Source organism: Pan paniscus, chromosome 11, assembly GCF_029289425.2.
Source record: "Pan paniscus chromosome 11, NHGRI_mPanPan1-v2.0_pri, whole genome shotgun sequence".
NCBI classification, from domain to species: Eukaryota; Metazoa; Chordata; class Mammalia; order Primates; family Hominidae; genus Pan; species Pan paniscus.
The window spans coordinates 74,070,190-74,078,010 of record NC_073260.2 but is presented as its reverse complement, the minus strand read 5'-3'; positions in this window follow the sequence as shown (position 1 = coordinate 74,078,010).

The following is a 7,821-nucleotide window of genomic DNA, read 5'->3' as shown; positions in this document are numbered from 1 at the left end:
TTGACTTAAAGTCTGTTTTATCTGATATAAATATAGTTATTCCTGCTTGCTTTTGGTTTCTGTTTGTGTGGAATTTCTTTTTCCCATCCCTCCACTTTCAGTCTATATGTCTTTAAAAGTGAAAAATTAGTTTCTTGTAGACAGCAAGTAGTTGGGTCATTTAAAAAAAAATCTATTCAGCCAGTCTATATCTTTTTATTAAATTAATTAATTGATTGATTAATTTGGAGACAGGATCTTGCTATGTTGCCCAAGCTGGCCTCAAACTCCTGGGCTCAAGAAATCCTCCTGCCTCAGTCTCCCAAGTAGCTGGGACTACAGGCATGCAACACTGTACCTTGATTAGGCTATATCTTTTAAATGGAGAATCTAATCCACTTCCATTCAAAGTTGTTTATTATTATTATTATTTTGAGATGGGATCTCAGTCTGCCACTCAGGCTGAAGTGCAGTGGTGCAGTCTTGGCTTACTGCAACCTCTGCATCTCAGGCTCAATCGATCCTCGCATTTCAGCCTCCTGTGTAGCTGGGACTACAGGCACACACTACCACATCTGGCTAATTTTTGTATTTTTAGTAGAAATGGGGTTTTGCCATGTTTCCAGGCTGGTTTCAAACTCTTAGGCTCAAGCAATTCACCCACCTTGGCTTCCCAAAGTGCTGGGATTACAGGCGTGAGCCACTGCACCTGGCCCAAGGTTATTATTGAGAGGTAAATACTTATTTCATTTTGTTAATTGTTTTCTAGTTGTTTTGTATATTCTTTGTTTCTTTCTTCCTCTCTTAATTTTTATAATTTCAGTTTGGTAGTTTTCTACAGTGATAAGGTTTGATTCTTTTCTCTTTCTCCTTTGTGTATCGACTCTACCAGTGAGTTTTATACTTTTTCACATTTTTATGATGGTTATTATCTTTTTACTTCTAGATGCAGGCCTCCCTTGAACATTTGTCGTAAGTCCAATCTAGTGGTGATGAATTCTCTCAGTTCTTGCTTATGTGGGAAAGAGTATTTCTCCCCAATTTCTGAAGAGTAGCTTTGCTGGGTATAGTATTCATGACTAGCAAATTTTTTCTTTCAATACTTTGAATATCTCTCTTTTTTGCCTGGCCTGAAGGTTTCTGCTGAGAATTCTGCTGTTAGTTGAATGGGAATTCTCTCATATGTGATTTAACACTTTCCTATTGCTGTTTTTAGAATTACCTCCTTGTCTTTGACTTTTAACCACTGACTATTAATATGTCTGAAGTTGGGGGACCCTTTGCCCTTTGAGTTGAATTTATTTGAGACTTTTTAGATTTCTGGATGTAGACATCCATATTGTTCCCTAGACTTGGGAAGTGTTCAACTATTAATTATTTAAATTGGTTTTCTATGGCTTTTCCCATATTTTCTCCCTCTGGAATACACAAAATTTGAATATTTGTTCACTTAATAATAGTGTCCTATAAGTCCTATAAGTAGCCTTTCTTCACTCTCTTTTTCTCTTATTTCTTTTTTGATTCTCTAACTGGGTAATTTTATTTTATTTATTTATTTTTTAGAGATGAGGTCTCATTATATTGCCCAGGCTGATCTTGAACTCCTGGGCTCAAGCAATCCTCTCACCTCAGTCTCCCAAAGTGCTGGTATTACAGGTGTGAACCACTGCACCCAGTAATTTTAAACAACCCATCTTCAAATTCAGAGATTCTTTCTTCTCCTTGATTAGGTCTGCTATTGGAGCTCTGTATTGTATTTTTATTTCATTCATTGAATTCTTCAGTTGCAGGATTTCTGAGGTTTTTTTTTTTAATGATATCTATCTCTTTGCTGAATTTCTCATTCATACCCATGAATTGTTTTCCAGATTTCATTGAATTGTCTATCTGTATTTCCTTGTATTACATTGATTTTCCTCAAGACCATGACTTTGAGTTCCTTTTGTAGCAATTTATTGATTTCCATTTCATTGGGATCTGTAACTAGAGAGTTATTATGTTCCCTTGGTAGTGTCACATTTCCTTGCTTTTTTATGTTTCTTGTGTTCCTGAATCGATGGCTGTGCATCTGGTGGAAGAATTACTTCTTCCCAACTTTCCAGAGTGGCTTTTGTAGGGTAGGAGTTTCACCTGCAATTGGGTCTCAGTGTGTCAGTTGGGAAGGGTGTGGTGACTCTGTTTATGGGTAGGTGCAGTGGTATAGTCTCCATGCAGATTTTCAGCTGCATTCAATGTCACTAACAACTGTGGGTGCCTCTGAAGACTAGGCTGCAGAAGTTTTTGTAGGGTAATCATTATCATCACTATAGGTAGTTAATGTCCTTGGTGGCAAGGACTTTTGGGATTCTCCTATTCTCATTTTCCCCACAATAGGGAGATTTAGCTAAGGCGATCCCTCTTGGTATTAGGTCTGCCATTGTTTACAAGCAGCTGCTGTGGTGCTCTGTTCTAGGTGCAAGGTGCTTAGGGTGGCTGTGGGGTCCTAGACTCAGGGTCTCATGAACCTATTGTGTCACCTGGGTCTTGGTAGGTTTGTGTTCTGTGCAGGGTTGGATGTAGGTAAACAGCACCAGGATCTATGTCTTTGAGGCACATCCCCTTGTTGGGGATCCCAACAAGGAAAACTGTAGGTATCCAAGATATTGGTGAGAGCTACTGGGATCCTCTTGCCTCCCTTTTTGCTTTAGGGAGAAGTTCCTCCTGATTCCTGGCTGATCCTGGCTGGAGAATGGGGTGGTGGGGTCCAGTGCATCCTTCCATTCTCTATGTGGATATCATGAGCTTCTATGCTCTCCAAGGTTTCTCTTGCTGTTTTGACATATTCCAGCACGCTCCTTTGATTATTTTTCTTAAAATGTAGTTGTTTATTTGTTGTTTTGTCTCTCTTTGTGGAAGGGATGAATGCTAGGGGCTTCTAGTCAGTCATATCACTCAGTTTCTCCTTCTAGTGCCCACCATTTTAGGCACTGCATAGAACATTGGAAACTGACCCAGAACACTTGTTGTATTTTACAGACAAAAGCAGTATGTGGGTGTAGAGAGAGGAACTAGCTGATTTACTTAGAATAGTTTTACAACACTAAAATAGTTAAAATTTGTTTTCTTTGATGAGGGGAGGTGAGGTAGGGAAGGAAAGATCCATTGATTTTTTTCTTTTTCTTCTTTTTTTTTGGGGGGAGACAGAATCTTGCTCTATTGCACAGGCTGGAGTGCAGTGGCGTGATCTCAGCTCACTGCAACCTCCGCCTTCCAGGTTCAAGCGATTCTCATGTCTCAGCCTCCTGAGTAGTTGGGATTAAAGGCACATACCACCATGCCCAGCTAATTTTTGTATTTTTAGTTGAGACGGGGTTTCACCATGTTGGCCAGGATAGTCTTGAACTTCTGGCCTCAAGTGATTTGCCTGCATTGGCCTCCCAAAGTGCCCCAAAGTGCTGGGAATACAGGCATGAGCCACCGCACCTGCCACACATTGATTTCTTAAAATTAACTTGGCAATTCATGGTGAATATCTCAGGAAGGATGATAAGAACTCTGAATCATCAATCTACTTCTAAACTAGCAATCTAAGGGCGATCAGGAAAGTGATGTTTAAAAGTTTATAGCATAATAAACACAACTGACAACTAGCTCTTAAGTTCTTTTTACAGCACAGTATTTTAGACCTAGTTTTGACTCTCATTGGCTGCTTGGCAGGAAATGCACAATCCACTTCACCCTATTGGTGGCGTGGAACGCCACGGTATGTCCTAAGAGAAGCCATGTATTTACAATATCATCTCAAGCTCCTGTTCACAGGATGCTAGACAGAAATTTATCTAAATATAATAAATCTGCCATTCCTCTGTCCTGGGTGAGTTTTTTTTTCTTTGAGATGCATTTATGAAGAACTGATGGTGTAGTATAATAATTGCTATTCATAACAACCATTTAAAGAAAAAATGATAATCCTTTGATGACTTTTTAGTGCCTCCAAGTTATGTATACCCATTAATTTGTCCTTCCCCTTTTCTTCATACCCTTGGTCTGCAGAAGAGTACTTACTCGCAATTCAAAAGAGCATTGAAGTTTTTAGAAATGAGCATAGTTGGGAAGACAAACAAGGCTGAGGGAACACAGAGATCCTGCTAATGTTACTTATAAACCTCTGGAATTTTAAGAAAGTGTGTAAGTGATAATCCATCTTTTAATGTGAGGCTCAGAAGTGAAAGGTAAAAATAGAACATTTTATGACAAAATATTCTGCAACACATGAGCCCCACATGAGGTGAAGGTGTTGTTTGGTGAAATGGGAATTGTTGTTCCTGCTTGGCAGGGATGGATACTGACATTCAAGAAGGTTAGGAATGTGCTAAAGGTTGCATGAATCCTAAAGTCAGTTCTCAAATTCAGATCTTGATTTGTTTATTTATTTATTTATTTGAGATGGAGTCTCACTCTGTTGCTCAGGCTGGAATGCAGTGGCACAATCTTGGCTCACTGCAACCTCCACCTCGTGGGTTCAAGTGATTCTCCTGCTTCGGCCTCCCAAATAGCTGGAACTACAGGTGCGCACCACCACCCCCGGCTAATTTTTTTGGTATTTTTAGTAGAGATGGAGTTTCACCATGTTGGCCAGGCTGGTCTCAAACTCCTGACCTCAGGAGAGGTGGCTCACGCCTGTAATCCTGGGCGCGGTGGCTCACGCCTGTAATCCCAGCACTTTGCAAGGCAGATGGATCATCTGAGGTGAGGAGTTCGAGACCAGCCTGGCCAACATGGTGAAACCCTGTCTCTACTTTTTGCAACATGTTCCCTCCCTTTTCTTTCTTTTTTCTTTCTTTGTCTCTCTTTTTTTTTTTTTTTTTTTTTGAGGCAGAGTCTCACTCTGTTGCCCAGGCTGGAGTGCAGTGGCGCAATCTCGGCTCACTGTAACCTCACCTCCCAGGTTCAAGTGATTCTCTTGTCTCAGCCTCTTGAGTAGCTGGGATTACAGGCACCGGCCACCATGCCTGCCTAATGTTTCTATTTTTAGTAGAGACGAGGTTTCACCATGTTGGCCAGTCTGGTCTCGAACTCCTAACCTCAGGTGATCCACCCGCCTCGGCCTCCCAAAGTGCTGGGATTACAGTTGTGAGCCACTGAGCCTGGCCCATCCACTTTTTTTAGACATGGAATCAATGCTGCCTCGGACGATTTTGAAATGTTTCCTGGGTTAATGCTTTGCATCCACCGTTACATTGTAGGTTCCCAGAAATAGGGATCATAAGACATTTCCTTCATATCCTCTTAGTCCCCAGAATAATACTTTATGTACACTTAATATTTGAGTAAACACTTAAGCACTTATTGAATAAATGAATGAATGAGTCAGATGAATAAAATGTTATAAGATTGAAAACACTGCTGAAAAAGGAAGTCAGAAAATGGAAAATAAATAGAGAAGATGCTAATAGGACAGGGAAGATAATTTTCACTTTGCAGTTAGAGATATTCCAAAAAGTTAAGTTTTAAGGAAAAATATTTAAAGTAGGAACTCAGATGTGGACAAGTGAGTTAACTACTTCTGAGTTTAGGGCACTTCATGTTCATTGATCTTTGCAATTTATCTTCTTGATCTTTGCAATTTATCTTCTTGTTTTTATTTGTGTATCTTTTTGTTCATTTGTTTATATAATCCTCTTTATCTTTATTCTCTATTGTCATTCCTTCTTATTCCCACAGCAACCATTCTAATGTGGTTAATGTGCATCCTCTTCGTGTATGTGGTTTTGTAAAATCTGTAGCTTTGTTTTTTTAGCAGGTATTGTACAATTTGTATAAATATATTCATATGTTATGGATCTTAATCTGCTTTTTACTTTTTTCACTAAACATTAAGGATTTTAGGATCTATATATATTGCTGTGGTATAGATCTATTATTTTGAATTGCTACATAATGTATACACTCCACGGTGTGAATTCATTCATTGTACCTATTTACACCTCCAGTGATAGAAATTAATATTACCTCCAATTCCCTGTACTACAAACTATGATGAACTTCCTCATACTGTCTCTTCATAGATCTAGTGTGAGAATTTATTTGGACTCTAGATCCAGGAATGGCATTGCTGGATCACAGAGCATATGTTTGTTTACTATGAGTAAGAGGTACCATGTTCCTCTGCTGAATGGAAGTGCTAGTCTACACACATATTTTACTTCTCTGCTCCCCAACCCCTGCAACCAACCAAAAAGTGCCTATAAACTACAATCACCAACGATCACAGGCTGAATGTTATTATCATCTATTTGGGACACAGCAGAAGGAAGCAATGGGGTGTCAGGTGGACTGAGAACAGGAGAGACTCAAAGGGGCCAACAGGTGGCCAGCTCCTCCTGCACCCTGGAGTGGAATCTGAGAGCCTGGAGGCTCTGGCTTTGCAAGGTAAGGGTGGGCCAGGGCTGGGCAGCAGGAGACCCCAGACCTGACCATGGGAGCTTACCTGAGCCGTGGCTCAGACACCCAACAGGTGTGCTTTCCTCACAGCCTGCACTTACCAGTGCTGACCCGGCCGCCTTCCAGGGTATCCTGCCACCCAGCGGCTGCCTCCTGCTCTTCTTATCCATGTTGGCCTAGTGGGGCCCTCCTGTCTCCAGGTCCCTTTGTCTCCCTTACACCGCTCCTCCCCTAACCTGGTGACACAGAGACTACCAGAATTTGAATAGATTGCAAGGAAACTGGAGGGAAGTCCAGGCAGGGCCACCTCCCCAGATTCTCCATGGGGCACCATCTTGCCCCCATTTCGGAATCTGTTCACTCCCAGCCTGCATCCAACCCCAGCTCAGACCCTTGTGCTCAGCCCCACGCACTTCTCCAGCTCTCTGGGTCCTGGGGCAGCCCTCTTTGTCACTGGCATCCAGAACCAGGCCAGGTCTTCTGGTAAGACCCTAAGGCTGGTGACCTGTTGACCTTGCTTGTCCTTTATTGCTGAGAACTGAGCTCTTGACTGTGACAATGTCATGGCGCCATATTCTTTGACCTCTGAGAAGTCCTTGCCACAGTGACTCTCTCCATGCTCCCTTGAGGGGAGTTGCTCTGCCATTCGGGATGGCAAGAGGCACCATCAGGTTGTATTCCTGAGACCTCAGTACCACTGGGCCTCCAGGGCCAGCCACCTCGCCCAGCCTCAGAAGACAATTTGAAAAGGCTCCCACTGACCAGAGATGGGACAAATCACATTTCAATAACAATGAGAATTGCAACAGACTGTCAATTAGTTATTTATTGCTGTATAACAAATTACCACAGGGCTTTGCTTAAAGCCAACAACACGTTTATTGTATTACACAGTTTCTGAGAATCAGGAACCTAGGAGCAGCTTAACTGGTGGTTCTGTCTCAAGGTCTCTAATGACACTGTAGTTAGGCTGCCAGCTGGGGATACATTAATCTGAATCTGGGTCTGAAAGATCTGCTTTCAAACTCACTTATGTAGCTTTTGGCAGGAGACTTTGGTTCCTTATGATGTGTGCTTCTTCACATGGCTGTTTATAACATGGTTCCCCGCAGAGTGGGTATACAGAGAAAGTGGGAGTTGTCCAGCGAGTGTGCACCTAATCTCAGAAGTGACACACCATCATTTCTGCTATATTTTACTGGTTATACAGACCAATGCTTGTACAATGTGGGAGGGAACTCTATAACTGTGAATATTATAAGACAGGGGTCACTGGGGACCGTCTTGGAAACTGACTCTCACAGTCCGAAACCCTTCAGATATGCTTTAATCTATGAGTTCACAATAATATTTAAAACAAACAGCTGGGCACGGTGGCCAGCGCCTATAGTCCCAGCTATTCAGGAGGTTGAGGAAGGA